We start from the raw sequence: 16,275 nt of genomic DNA, 5'->3' as shown, positions 1-16,275 counted from the left end.
GGCCAGACACCTCAGGTGCAATCGCATTTGCTTTCTTTTCTCTCTCCAAGAACTCCCCTTCCTCATCCAAATTTATCACTGCCAACAAAAACAACAAAAATATAGCGACTTTAATGTAGTAAAACGTCCCAAGGAACTTCACAGCAGAGTTATCAAAGAAAATTTGGCACCGAGCCACATAAGGAGACATTAGGGCAAATGACCAAAAGCTTGGTCAAAGAGATAGGATTTAAGGAACGTCTTAAAGGAGGAAATAGAGTTCGTGAGGTGATAGGTTTTGGGAGAAAATTCCAGACTGAAGGCTTTGGCAGCTGAAGGTACGCTACCTACCAATGGTGGAGCGATTAAAATCGGGACGCTAAAGAGGCCAGAAATAGAGGAGCACAAATTTCTTGGAGAGCTGTAGGGGGAGGAGATTACAGCAGGATTACATTGGGATATCCAAGCTGAAGATTTCAGTTGCTTGTTAATGAAGCAGCTACTGTCTGAAACAGTTCTCAGAGGAAATCTTTCTGCAAAAAATGGTCTCGAAACGCAAAGATGTGTCTGCAAGTAATGCACCAAACATCTCCTACAAAACTTTACTAAACTGTCAATCGCACCATTAAAAATCAAACTTTCGAAAGTCACCCAGTAGTGCCTGATTAATACATGTGAACAGTGCTGATAGAGTCAAATAGTGAAAATGACCACTATCATCAATTTACTGATATTATCTAAAATTAAAAAGTGCAATAAAGCCCCTGCACACTTTGGGCAGAATTTAGTGAGGCCTCTTAGAACGGGAATGGTGGCATGAGGGGCTGAAAAATTGCATCGTATGCATCCGTCCAGAAATCCAACGTCAGTTCCAGATTTAGTCAGCAGTGGGAAAGCTCCAAGGTGGCATAGCTGCTCCAACGCGACAGGACAGCCATTTGAATTGCTGATCGGGTCATTCGAATACATTAGCATGCAACTGATCATGAGTCAGTTGGGAATTTGGAATTAAGTGAATGGTGGGCAGCCCTCACGTGTCTTCAGATTCCTGGCCGTTGAAAGGTGGCAGCACTGAGGCGAGGACTATATTCTGCACAGGAAGGCAGCCATGACGAGCACTGGATAGAGGAAGAGGGGAGATTGGAGGTCATTGTCGGCATGCAGTGCTGTGCACTCTGCATGGGTGGGCTTGGTCTCGGGTGGCAGTGCCGGATGGGCTCGATCTCGGATGGCAGTGCCAGGTGGGCTTGGTCTCAGGTGGCAATACCAGGTGGCCATACCACGAGGTGAGAGGGTCAGGTGGCCATAGTACTGGGTGAAAGGGTTGGGTGGCCACACTAATGGATGAGAAAGTCAGGTGGCCATAGTACTGGGTGAGAGGGTCAGGAGACCATAATACTGGGTGAGACGGTCGGGTGACCATACTAATGGGTGGGAGGATCATATGGCCATACTACTGTGTGCTTCTCTGGCTCTCAGCAAGGGTAGGCACAGACAGTCATTAGCATGTAAGCCAAGGGGAGTAGCAAAGGTGCTAAGGCAAGTTTGTCTATGCAAGGACAGCTCTCTGGAGGTTTATCGATCAGCTGGCATGAGGTTCATACAACCTGTCTTTGTGGACCCCAGGGGTGTGAAGCAGTGCGTCCAATGGAGGGAGGACCAGGAGGCAGCTGTGCCTTCCCTTGAAGCTCCACGATGAGAGCGACATGGCAAGATGGGCCCACCTGTGCCAGAGGGTTGCTGCAGTGCATCTTGTAGATGGTACACACTGTTGCCACTGTGCATCGGTGGTGAAGAGAGTGATTGTTGAAGGTGGTGGATGAAGTGCCAATCAAGCAGGCTGCTTTGTCCTGGATGATATCGAGCCTCTTGAGTGTTGTTGGAGCTGCACCCATCTAGGCAAGTGGAGAGTATTCCATCACACTCCTGACTTGTGCCTTGGACAGGCATTCGGGAGCCAGGAGGTGAGTTACTTGCTGCAGAATTCCTGACCTGCTCTTGTAGCCTTGGCATTTATGTGACTGGTCCAGTTCAGTTTCTGGTCAGTGGTAACCCCAAGCATGCTGATAGGATGGGATTCAGTGATAGTAATGCCATTGAATATTAAGGGGAGATGGTTAGATTCCTTCTTGTTTGAGATGGTCATTGCCTGGCACTTATGTGACATGAATGTAACTTGAAATTTATCAGCCCAATCCTGGATATTATCCAGGTCTTGCTGCATCTGCTTCAGTATCTGAGGAGTAACGAATGGTGCTGAACATTGTGCAATCACCAGCGAACATCCACACTTCTGACCTTATGATGGAGGGACTGTCATTAATGAAGCAGCTGAAGATGGTTGGGCCAAGGACAATACCCTGAGGAACTCCTGCAGTGATGTCCTGGGACTGAGATGATTGACCTCCAACAACCACAACCATCTTCCTTTGTGCTAGGTATGACTCCAACCAGCAGAGAGTTATCCCCCAGATTCCCATTGACTCCTGTTTCGTTAGGGCTCCTTGATGCCATACTCTGTCAAATGCTGCCTTGATGTCAAGGGCAGTCACTCTCACCTCACCTTTGGAGTTCAGCATTTTTGTTCATGTTTGGACCAAGGCTATAATGAGGTCAGGAACTGAATGGCCCTGGTGGAACCCAAACTGAGCAAGTGGTGCTTGATAGCACTGTTGCGACAACTTCCATCACTTCGCTGATGCTCGCGAGTAGACTGATAGGGTGGTAATTGGCCAGACTGGATTTGTCCTGTTTTTTGTGGACAGGACATACCTGTTTCCACATTACCGGGTAGATGCCAGTGTTGTAGCTGTACTGGAACAGCTTGGCTAGGACGTGGCTAGTTATGGAGCACAATTCTTCAGTACTATTTCCAGGATATTGCCAGGGCCCATAACCTTTGCGGTATCCTGTGCCTTCAGTCGTTTCTTGATATCACGTCGAGTGAATCGGATTGGCTGATCTGCAATGCTGGAGACCTCAGGAGGAAGCCGAGATGAATCATTCACTCAGCACTTCTGGCTGAAGATTGTTGCAAATGCTTCAGCCTTATCTTTTGCACTGATTAGCTGGGCTCCCCCATCATTGAGGATGGGGATATTTGTGGAGCCTCCTCTTCTTGTTAGTTGTTTAATTGTCCACTACCGTTCACGACTGGATATGGCAGGACTGCAGAGCTTAGATCTGATCCGTTTTGTTGTGGGATCACTTAGCTCTGTCTATTGCATGCTGCATCCGCTGTTTGGCATGCAAGTAGTCCTGGGTTGTAGCTTCACCAGGCTGACACATCATTTTTAGGAATGCCTGGTGCTGCTCCTGGCATGCCCTCTTGCACTCTTCATTGAACCAGGATTGGTCACCCGGTTTGATGGTAATGGTAGAGTAGGGGATATACCAGGCCATGAGGTTACAGATTGTGGTTGAGTACAATTCTGCTGCTGCTGAATGCCCACAGCACCTCATGGATGCCCGGTTTTGAGTTGATAGAACTGTTCGAAATCTATCCCATTTAGCACGGTGGTAGTGCCACACAACACGATGGTGGGCATCCTTAATGTGAAGACGACTTTGTCTCCACAAGGACTGTGCTGTGGTCACTCCTACCAATGCTGTTATCGACAGCTACATCTGCAACAGCTAGATTGGTGAGGATGAGGTCAAGTAGGTTTTTCCCTTTTGTTAGTTCCCTCACCACCTGCCACAGACCCAGTCTCGCAGCTATGTCCTTTAGAACTTGGCCTGCTCAGTCAGTAGTGATGCTACTCTTGGTACATTGGACATTGAAGACATCCAGAGTACCTTCTGGTGCCTTTGCCACCCTCAGTGCTTCTTCCAAGTGGTGTTCAACATGGAGGAGTACTGATTCATCAGCTGAACGGGGACGGTTGTAATCAGCAAGAGTTTCCATGCCCATGTTTGACCTGATACCATGAGACTTCATGGGGTCCAGAGACAATGTTGAGGACTCCCAGGGCAACTCCCTCCCGACTGTATACCAGTGTGCCGCACCTCTGATGAGTCTGTCCTGCCGGTGGGCCAAGACATACCCAGGAATGGTGATGGTGATGTCTGGGACATTGGATGTAAGGTATGTTTCCATAAGTATGACGATGTCAGGCTGTTGCTTAACTAGTCTGTGGGACAGCTCTCCCAACTTTGGCACAAGCCCCCAGATGTTAGTAAGGAGGACTTTGCAAGGTTGATAGAGCTGGCTTTGCTGTTGTCGTTTCTAGTCGATGCCAGGAGTACCGTCTCGTTTCATTCCTTTTCTTAGACTTAATAGCGGTTTGGTACAACTGAGCCGCTTGCTAGGTTAATTAAGAGTCAACCACATTGCTGTGTATCTGGTGTCATATGTAGGCCAGACCTGAAACTTTAACTCTGTTTCTCTCTACACAGATGCTGCCAGACCTGCTGAGTATTTACAGTACTTTCTGTTCTCATTTCATGAAAAAATAAGCATTTTTTAACAATGAATGTGAACTGTAATAATGGTGGAACTTTATAACACAATACAAATGACAACTGTAAAACACCCATGATAACCCAAGAATGTCTAGGTGGTTTTGTTAATATGTTTACGAGTGCTGCTATGAGGTGTGACCGCTGGGTGGAGGCCCCAGCTGCCTGAAGGTTTCCTGCACAGATACAGGACTCTACTCAGGCATTGCAGCTACTGGAGCTGGGCTCACTGGCAGAGTGGCAGAGGAGCCGGTGTCCGCACTCAGAGCACCCTGAGGGAGATCCCAACTGTGGAGGTCACCCTCTGCTCCTCCCTTTCAAGGCTCACTTGAACCTCCCTGCTGACCAAAGAAGGACGAGAACCTGGAAAAGACTCCAGGTGCCTCATCCTTCTCTTGCCTTGCCACTGCTGCGTTGAGCTCAGGGGTAAGCAATGGGGTGCAGGTCTCTGGCACAGAGTCTGTCCCTGTTGCTCAGAAGGGAAAAGGGAAGAGGAGCAGAGCATTAGTCATTGGGGACTCCATAGTTAGGGGAACAGATAGGAGGTTCTGTGGGAACGAGAGAGACTCACGGTTGGTGTGTTGCCTCCCAGGTGCCAGGGTACGTGATGTCTCCGATCGTGTTTTTGGGATCCTTAAGGGGGAGGGGGAGCACCCCCAAGTCGTGGTCCACATAGGCACCAACGACATAGGTAGGAAGAGAGATGGGGATTTAAGGCAGAAATTCAGGGAGCTAGGGTGGAAGCTTAGAGCGAGAACAACCAGAGTTGTTATCTCTGGGTTGTTGCCTGTGCCACGTGCTAGCGAAGAGAGGAATAGGGAGAGAGAGGAGTTGAACACGTGGCTGCAGGGATGGTGTAGGAGGGAGGGTTTTGGTTTCCTGGATAATTGGGGCTCTTTCTGGGGTAGGTGGGACCTCTACAAACAGGATGGTCTTCACCTGAACCAGAGGGGTACCAATATCCTGGGGGGGAGATTTGTTAGTGCTCTTCGGGGGGGTTTAAACTAAATCAGCAGGGGAATGGGAACCTAAATTGCAGTGCCAGTGTACAGGCTGTTGAGAGTAGTGAGGTAGGGGATAAGGTTACAGGGACGCAAGAGGGCACTGGCAAGCAAGAACTTGGTTTAAAGTGTGTCTACTTCAACGCCAGGAGCATCCGGAATAAGGTGGGTGAGCTTGCAGCATGGGTTGGTACCTGGGATCCTGATGTTGTGGCCATTTCGGAGACATGGGTAGAGCAGGGGCAGGAATGGATGTTGCAGGTTCCGGGATTTAGATGTTTCAGAAAGAACAGAGAAGAGGGTAAAAGAGGGGGGGGTGTGGCATTGTTAATCAAGGAAAGTATTACAGCGGCAGAAAGGACGTTTGAGGACTCGTCTACTGAGGTAGTATGGGCCGAGGTTAGAAACAGGAGAGGAGAGGTCACCCTGTTGGGAGTTTTCTATAGACCTCCGAATAGTTCCAGAGATGTAGAGGAAAGGATAGCGAAGATGATTCTCGACAGGAGCGAGAGTAACAGGGTAGTGGTTATGGGGGACTTTAACTTTCCAAATATTGACTGGAAATACTATAGTTCGAGTACTTTAGATGGGTCTGTTTTTGTCCAGTGTGTGCAGGAGGGTTTTCTGACACAGTATGTGGACAGGCCAACCAGGGGCGATGCCACATTGGATTTGGTACTGGGTAATGAACCCGGCCAGGTGTTCGATTTAGATGTAGGTGAGCACTTTGGCGATAGTGATCACAATTCGGTTAGGTTTACCTTAGCGATGGGCAGGGACAGGTATATACCGCAGGGCAAGAATTATAGCTGGGGGAAAGGAAATTATGACGCGATTAGGCAAGATTTAGGATGTGTAGGATGGGGAAGGAAACTGCAGGGGATGGGCACAAACGAAATGTGGAGCTTATTCAAGGAGCAGCTAATGCGTGTCCTTGATAAGTATGTACCTGTCAGGCAGGGAGGAAGTTGTCGAGCAAGGGAGCCGTGGTTTACTCAAGAAGTTGAAGCGCTTGTCAAGAGGAAGAGGGCGGCTTATGTTAGGATGAGACGTGAAGGCTCAGTTAGGGCGCTTGAGAGTTACAAGCTAGCCAGGAAGGATCTAAAGGGAGGGCTAAGAAGAGCAAGGAGAGGACACGAGAAGTCATTGGCGGATAGGATCAAAGAAAACCCTAAGGGTTTCTATAGGTATATCAGGAATAAACGAATGATAAGAGTTAGAACAGGGCCAATCAAGGATAGTAGTGGGAAGTTGTGTGCGGAATCAGAGGAGATAGGGGAAGCGTTAAATGAATATTTTTCGTCAGTATTTACAGTAGAGAAAGAAAATGTTGCCGAGGAGATTACTGAGATACAGCCTACTAGGCTAGATGGGATTGAGATTCACAAGGAGGAGGTGTTAGCAATTTTGGAAAGAGTGAAAATAGATAAGTCCCCTGGGCCAGATGGGATTTATCCTAGGATTCTCTGGGAAGCCAGGGAGGAGATTGCAGAGCCGTTGTTGTTGATCTTCAAGTCGTCATTGTCGACAGGAGTAGTGCCGGAGGACTGGAGGATAGCAAATGTTGTCCCCTTGTTCAAGAAGGGGAGTAGAGACAGCCCTGGTAATTATAGACCTGTGAGCCTTACTTCGGTTGTGGGTAAAATGTTGGAAAAGGTTATAAGAGACAGGATTTATAATCATCTTGAAAAGAATAAGTTCATTTGCGATAGTCAGCACGGTTTTGTGAAAGGTAGGTCGTGCCTCACAAACCTTATTGAGTTTTTCGAGAAGGTGACCAAACAGGTGGATGAGGGTAAAGCCGTGGATGTGGTGTATATGGATTTCAGTAAGGCGTTTGATAAGGTTCCCCACGGTAGGCTATTGCAGAAAATACGCAAGTATGGGGTTGAAGGTGATTTAGAGCTTTGGATCAGAAATTGGCTAGCTGAAAGAAGACAGAGGGTGGTGGTTGATGGCAAATGTTCATCCTGGAGTTTAGTTACTAGTGGTGTACCGCAAGGTTCTGTTTTGGGGCCACTGCTGTTTGTCATTTTTATAAACGACCTGGATGAGGGTGTAGAAGGGTGGGTTAGTAAATTTGCGGATGACACGAAGGTCGGTGGAGTTGTGGATAGTGTCGAAGGGTGTTGTAGGGTACAGAGGGACATAGATAGGCTGCAGAGCTGGGCTGAGAGATGGCAAATGGAGTTTAATGCGGAGAAGTGTGAGGTGATTCACTTTGGAAGGAGTAACAGCAATGCAGAGTACTGGGCTAATGGGAAGATTCTTGGTAGTGTAGATGAGCAGAGAGATCTTGGTATCCAGGTACATAAATCCCTGAAAGTTGCTACCCAGGTTAATAGGGCTGTTAAGAAGGCATATGGTGTGTTAGCCTTTATTAGTAGGGGGATCGAGTTTCAGAGCCACGGGGTCATGATGCAGCTGTACAAAACTCTGGTGAGGCCGCACCTGGAGTATTGCGTGCAGTTCTGGTCACCGCATTATAGGAAGGATGTCGAAGCTTTGGAAAGGGTGCAGAGGAGATTTACTAGGATGTTGCCTGGTATGGAAGGAAGGTCTTACGAGGAAAGGCTGAGGGACTTGGGGTTGTTTTCGTTAGAGAGAAGGAGGAGGAGAGGTGACTTAATAGAGACATACAAGATAATCAGAGGGTTAGATAGGGTGGATAGTGAGAGTCTTTTTCCTCGGATGAGGATGGCAAACACGAGGGGACATAGCTTTAAGTTGAGGGGTGAAAGATATAGGACAGATGTCAGAGGTAGTTTCTTTACGCAGAGAGTAGTAGGGGCGTGGAACGCCCTGCCTGCAACAGTAGTAGACTCGCCAACTTTAAGGGCATTTAAGTGGTCATTGGATAGACATATGGATGTAAATGGAATAGTGTAGGTCAGATGATCGGCGCAACATCGAGGGCCGAAGGGCCTGTACTGCGCTGTAATATTCTAATTCTAATTCTAATTCTAAAAAAAAAGGCAATGGTTTGCAGGTCTGCGCGCATCTGTAGGATCTGGTTCTCCATGAGGGTTGCCAACCTCTCGATGGGAGAAGCCATGTGCTCACAGGCCTGAGACATGACAGCACTCATGGCATGGATGGACTTCTCCATCTTCTGTTCATGGCTGCACATGGTCTTTGGCAGCTCTACCAGATGTTGCCATACCGCTCTCTGCAACTCCAGCATGCACTGTGCTGTTGACACCAGATGCTCCTCATCAGCCTTGGGCTCAGCATGGACCTGGCCACCCACAGTCCTCTGACTGTCAGTGGCCTCAGCTGTCACAGCCAACGTCAGCTGCTCGTGTGAATGTGTTGTTCTCTCACCAGCTTGTGACCCTGATTCTAAGGCCAAGTGCAAACCCACCAAGGTGAACGCATCAGAGCTGGTGGAAGATGCAGGAGAGTCTTGTGGGTGCATCCTCTGACTACTGTTCCACCTCAGAGGTTGACGGCTGTCCCGCTTCAGCTGGAACCTCCTGCGGACGTCGACCTGCATGAGGGAACACAAACATGTGGGTTAGGCCATGCAGATCTCGTCATGCCAACCATGTGTGTTGTGGATCTCCAGAAGTGTAGTGGATGTCAAATAAAGACAATCCTCACTCTCTTGTGCAGAAACTCCAGTCTCACTATCCACTATTGAATGGCTGCTCTGGGCCCCCGCTAGCTCCAGTGCCTCCTCCTCAGCTGCAGAAAGAAGCTGGATGGCAGCTATTGCTCTGCCAGTCTGCAAGGCCTCCTGGCATTATGGACCCATTTGTCCTGCACGTGGAAAGAGGGGCATAGTAAGACTTCGCAGGAAAAGCAAGAGAACAGTTCTGCTAGTGGCAACGTCTTGTCCCATGATGGGACAAGACTTACATGGCTCCTCCCCACATCCGCTCTCAGTGACATCACTTGGCAGAGCTGTGAAAGAAGGAGGCCTATGGCTGAGATGCATCCATGCATCTGCCAGGATGTGGTGATGTCTACCCCACTTTGCCATTGCCTTTTTGGTGTCTCCCTCCCCATGTCGCTCTGCCTCCCCAGTAGCCACAAGCCCCAAAGATGAGAGACGGCTGGAGCACTCACCTTGGCAGAATGAAGTAGGTCATTGACTCTCTTCTTGCACTGGACCCAGCTGCATTGGGTGACCTCATGGCTGCTGACCTCCTCTGCAATCTCCATCTAGGCTCGCTTGGTCAGGCAGGAAGACTTCCTCTTGCCATCTCTTGGAAAGAGGACCTCCTGCCTTCCCCTTGCAGCCTGGAGGAGAACTTCCTGGGAGGCGTCATTGAACTGTGGGGCTAACTGGTGTCTTACTCCTGACATTGTGTCTCTTGGCTTCTGGAGAGCTCCTGGCCTTTTGAGGCCTTGGTCAGCAGCACAGCAGCACAGGGACTCCAGGCAGGGGGGGTCTGCAGCACAGCACAACAGCAGCACAGGGACTCCAGGCAGGGGTTTGGCGGGGATTGGGGGGTGCAGTCAGCAGCACAGCAGAACAGCAGCACAGGGACTCCAGGCAGGGGTTTGGGGGGGATTGTGGGGTGCAGTCTGCAGCACAGCAGTGCAGAAGCACAGGGATTCCAGGCAGAGGGATCTGCAGCACAGCAGTACAGCAGCACAGGGACTCCAGGCAGGGGGGTGAGCTTTACAGAAGTACAGCAGCAGCAGCAAAGGCAAAGCAGCAGTTAAAGCAGGGATGGCAGCATTTAAACATGGCGCCAGCACGTGCGTTCATCTTTGCTAACGACGGCATTGGCATCTTGCCACCTGCCCCATTCTCCAATACCTCCTGCATTCAAATGGGCCAGCTGCCACGTGATCACGGTCGGCCAGCCACACGTGATGAGCGGCGACAATGCACACTACCAGGTCCGCTGCCAGGACCAACAACAAGCTCACTAAATGCAGCCCTTTGTGTGATGCCTCCAAAAAATTGTAACTTGTTGAATTTGGCACCATGCACAATCCTGTATTGTGAAGGTATGCCATCTTCACTGAATCACCCCTTTTATCTGTTCCTTTCTTTGGAAGATGTATTTAATGTAGACATTATTTCTCTTTTTCTTCGATGTGGTTCCATGAACATATATTAAAATGATGAATGTTTTTTATGCAGGTGAAACAATGTTTTAATCCTATTCATTGCCCCCAGCCCTTTCTTTGATCTCCCTTCACTGTGTGCCATCAGAGTGGGCGTGGAAACACAAGTGGGAAACCTGCTTCTACATTTATCTCAAACTCTCTCTAAAGAAACTTTTGTATTGTCAAGGATATACCAGAGGAGCAGCACTCAAACAGAGACCCATCACCTGCATGTGCACATTCCCTTATTTAATCTTTGGACACCAGCAGCCCCGGTATCTCATTAAAGTATCCATTTGTTATAGATGAGCCCAGAGACAAGAAAGACCTGAAATATTTCTGGGTGATTATGCCCCAATTAAATTAATAATGTCTTCTTCAAATGTAAACTAAATTCTGAATTTCAGTCCCTACCGAAAACCATCTGTCACTTAAAAAATTTCATTAGCTTCATAATTTTTATGATAAATGGGTCAACATCTTGGAACTCTCTACCTAATAGCACTACTCGATGCTCGGACTACCAGCACCACATGGACTGCAGCTGCTCAGAAGAAGTGTCACCACGATCTTATCAAGAAACTAGGAATTGCCTTTCCAGCAATGCCCACCTCCCAAGAATAAACTAAAAAGCAAGTTGTGGGTCTTCCATGAGGAACTTAATTTATTTTTTGTTCACCTTGTTGGTCAGGTATACTGCATATTGAAAGTAAAAAAAAACCTTAGCCACACACACTCAGTGAGTGGGGCACAATCTAAGGAAGGATGTTGTTACGACCAGGTGCGAATGGTGTCGAGGGGTCTGTTAGCTGGTCTTATTGTAACAGGATTTAATGTTAAACACACTGTGTTGTGAGCTCTTCCTTTGTGAGTCCTGGTTCACAACTTTCCAATTATAAGGCAAAGAAATGAGCACAATCAGGCTTTCTTTGGCTTAAAGATGAAAGATTAAATTTATTAAACCTTAAACTTAAACTCTAATATGGTTCACACGCGCCTACGGATATACGACATGCCCATACTAGCATGCACATGCGATATAAACATGCAGATGGGGCAGAAAAGAGCAGAGGAAAAGATAAGTAGAACAATTTGAAGCAATATCTTGTTACTGTTTCTTGAGCACGCTGTAGTCCTTGATTGAAGATATAGTCTTGCATTTCGTTGGGGTCCAGTAGTCTTCTTAAAACCTTGTTCACAGAAAACCTTTTCTCTCTCTGAGTTTACGTGTCTTCAATGGTTTCAGTTCCCTGAGAGATGAGCAGGCAGGAGAGGAAATGTTCTGAGTCCATGAGCACACGGCGTTCTCTGTGCAAATCTCTTTGTTGGGAGTTCAAATTCTCTGCAACAACCAGTTAGCCATGTGACTAAAACTGGTCTGACCACTTCTGTGTATTGGGGAAGTAATTACTAGTACTGGTACTGCATGGTACTATGCAAATGTCCTTCCAGTCAGGGCTTGCAATTTTTAAGTTTTTTTTAATGTGGTGAAATACTGTGTGCTTCAATCTTGGCAGGTGGGAGGCGGGGTTGGGGGGGTGGTTTGCCTGACAATGTTCTGCTTCAGACAGGCGGTGAAAGATAGAACTGGATAAACACACTTATAAACTTCCATTTACAGAGACAAAAATTACCAACATGACCCTCCTAACCTAACAACCACAGTTTCAGCCTGCTCCTATATATGGAAGCCCAAGTGAATCCCCATTTAATATCCACCACCTGAATACAATTAAATGCTCTATTACTATGCAATTAACAAAGGAATGGATTTGATAGGCTGAATGGTCTTTTCCTGTTCCATGCTTTCCTTGATTCTTCTAATTTAAAATGGGCTAAACTGTGAAAAGGTAATCCAGCATTCACATATATGCCAATGTAGAAACATAATAAAAGCTCACAACTCACAAACAGCCTTGAATATATGAAAAACAGTAGTTACACTATAAATGCAGTAAGATGCAGGCTTTTTTATAACTTAAGCTACATTGGAAGAAATGAGTACACAAACAGTACGTTTTGTAGTAGTGGTTGTTTTTAAGGTAATATTGATTTTACCCTGCTGACCTGACTCAGATATAGTCCCTAGTGAGGAAAAAAAGCATATTTACCTTTCAGAGCTCTCCCCTTTCAGATTAAAAAAGCATAGAGCAGGAAAAGATCAGTCAGCCCATCAAAGCCATTCCTTTCTCTGAGGCTGTGTGATCCATTCTTCATTCTGGATTCTACTTCATTTGCTCTGCTCAGAAATGGTTCTTCAGTGTTTCTCCCAGTCCATCAAAAGGAAATCCAAGATCCTACAGCCTAAACTATGATCCTTACCTTCCATCTCTATCTATACTTTTCCTATAATAACCAATCCTATTTCTAACTAGATATTCATTCAGCTCTTTCTAAAATATGTTAATTGATACAGCATCAGCTGCTTTAACTTTCACCGGTGTACCAATCTTGCATCACTGCCACCATTATGACTGCCATTACAGCACATTTCTACATCACATGCGGTGATTTTACAATTTTACAATGTTCCACTAGAGTATAAAAAAGGTTCATAGAGAAATAAAGCATTATGTTGTACCACTAAATAACATGTCTGTATATGAATACAATGCAAGTATTAAACCATTATCTCCATTGGCTAAATCAACTGCCATCAACCCTTTTCCTTGCCATTAAAAACAATGATAGCACAGGAAGCTCTCTGAGCCTGGAGTAGTATATAGTTTTCCTGGCCATTCACACTGCTTGCCTTATCAATGGAGAGTGTTCATAGATCTGAGGTACAATAAAATCTGTGTTCGAGTAGCTTTTTTCTATTACAGTACATGGTACTGCAACATGCTGTATAAGTCTTGAAAAGGGTATGATCAGTGCTTCAGCATTTCAAAGGATTACTGAGGGAAAAATATAACCATGGAAAGAAAAAATAAATAATTAAAAGTCTTGTAAAAATGTCCATGTATACATCATGATAGGCACTTAAGGAGATATCCTGAAACAAAACAGCTATAATCTGCAATGGGCAGCAGAATCGCCATTATACTGTGCTCAGTGCAGAGTGTGTGAGCAGTATGATTCACAGGACTCTGATCTGCACTGCAGGAGAGAGAAGTGAGTTTTGTTTATGTGCAAGCAGCAATTACGTTTTGAAATTCACAACCTGGCAGTTGGTGCTTTAGGGCAGTCGGCTCTACTTCCTGCAGGTGGCTGTTTAATCCTTGCAGAGATGATGAAACCTGAAGGCAAGCACCAAACAGGTGGTAATTGTGACTGACAGAATGATGGTGTGTGTAGACATGTTACACCCAGGCAAAAACAGCAGATACTAACCAGGCCTCTGTACACTTTTTCCATGATCTTTCTCCATAAGACTGAAAGGAGCCCGTCACTACTTATTTGTACAGCAAAAAAATACTTCTGCCAATATTTGGACTCTGATATTACCTTAACTGCAATTCCAAACTATCAAAACTCTGCACTATCAAAATAGCATGAACCAGTATTATTAATAGTTTGTTGTATATATTTTGTAAAAACATGAACTTTATGGAGAGAATGTTTGTATAACTAATTATGGCGCAGCAGTACAATATTTTTGGATGCTGTAATTGTTCATATGGTCAAATGTAACAAATCGGCTTGACCTATTAAAATATGAACTACAACTATTACTTTCAGGTAATAAAAGCAAAATACTGCGGATGCTGGAAATCTGAAATAAAAACAAGAAATGCTGGAACCACTCAGCAGGTCTGGCAGCATCTGTGAAAAGAGAAGCAGAGTTAATGTTTCGGGTCACTGACCCGAAACGTTAACTCTGCTTCTCTTTTCACAGATGCTGCCAGACCTGCTGAGTGGTTCCAGCATTTCTTGTTTTTATTACTTTCAGGTCTTGTTTTTCAGTGTTTAAAATAACTCTGCAGCAGTTCGTAATAAGGTCCCTAAAAACTTCTCTCCACATTCTTTCAAAACCAGGGAAGTGGGATCACCAGGTCACTAACGGGTTGAAATTTCACTGTGCAATATCACTTTAAGAGCATATTCATATGAAACTCCTATCTGCTATTAAAGGATTAAAAGGTTTATTTAATTAAGTTAACACCTTTGTAAAAATAGCAGATTAAGAAATTTCACAAGGCCATGGTAGTACATTCATGACTAATATTTCATGGTGTAATGTCAACTCTACGGTATTTTAATTACACTTGAACACAGGCAGTTTGTGCATTATAAATCTGTTTTTGTTTGCGTATCTTAGAATATGTGGATTGTCTGTTAATCATTTTTGTATTTAGTTATTTTGATGGACAAACGGGGCTTATTTTACAAATGTATATGCCAAATGAAGAGCCTTGCTCACCAGGTGTGTATATCAGGTAACTGGGAATTCTCTTCTTGGTTTTTCCTGCTGTTTAAATTCATAGAATAATAAAAAACAGAAGAAGATCATTTAGCCCATCATACCTGTACCAACTCTTTGAAAGTGATATCCAATTAGCCCCACTGCCCTTCTCTTTCTACATAGCCCTGTCACTTTTTTTCCTTTATTAAATACAAATTTTTAAGACATATGTACTTGCAAAGCAATTGGTCTTCTTTTGTACTTTTAGACAATGGATGAATTATTGTGTTCATATGTGTTGCCAAAAATGAAGTCACGAATTACATAATTGCTATAATAACTGAGCGATTCTGACATCACTCAGGTCACTGCACCCTGTTCAATGAATATTCATTGACTAAAAGCAGTTTGTTATCATGATCGTGTAGCAGAGGTTTGTTTTAAATGGCTTGCAATATACATGTGGGAATTTTATTCAAGCTTAATAACCAAGTAGTTTACAAATATCACTCAACCATTTTCTCCATTTTCCAATCTTGGCCATGTTCCCATGGGGACCACTTGCTTCGCCCGAGGGAAGGAGGGAAGGAAGTCACCCTTTGTGTTTCTCTTGTGTATTTCCCAGTAAGTTGCAGATATATGTACCTTCTCAACTTGGGATGGTTTCAGATGTCACAAGGGAAATGGAGAAAGAGACAAAGCAATAAGTAATTTTCACAATAAAAACACATTAAACCTACAGTAATGACATTCAAAAGTGTTAACACGTAATTTCAGTACTCACAGCAAAAGAAACAAAAACTGTTGAAAAAGTAACTTACCCTATCTGCTGATTTCTTGGAGAAATGTTTATGCTCATCAAAGAACGGAATGTCATCACTGGGGAATTAAATCCTTTTTCAATTTATACACATTCAGACATTCCCAGGGCAGGTGTTGTGCAGCTTAGTGAAGAACAATAGCTCCAACTACACTGATTCAACAAAGTGTCTTAGCCCTAACCTCAGAAGAGTTCCTTTCTAGTCGCCACAATAAATTGTTCTTCTACCCAGTTGCCATGCTTACAGTAAGACTGTCAATTTGTGCAAGGTTAAGCACTTTTCTGCTTGTCTCCATACCAAACTAGGAATTAGGTTGAGATTTATCTTACATGTGACCCTTACAGACAATACAAAGAAGAGACTTTCATTTGGGTTGGATTTACGCACAGGTTACAGAACATAAGAGAAACCAAGGACAAAAGTTCAATATTTTTCAAAGTATAAGATCAGTTAATGAAATGCTTTCAGATCTTTTAACAACACTATTTTATAAGATTTCTAGTTTGCCCATATTGCAACAATTTTCAAATTGTGCCCTCTGACTGTTGGAACATAAATTATTTGTATGAGGAAAGGTATGAATGACAAATCCAGTTCTCCA

This window comes from Heterodontus francisci, chromosome 13 (genome assembly GCF_036365525.1).
Source record: "Heterodontus francisci isolate sHetFra1 chromosome 13, sHetFra1.hap1, whole genome shotgun sequence".
In the NCBI taxonomy this organism is placed as follows: Eukaryota; Metazoa; Chordata; class Chondrichthyes; order Heterodontiformes; family Heterodontidae; genus Heterodontus; species Heterodontus francisci.
This window is presented reverse-complemented; position numbering follows the sequence as displayed.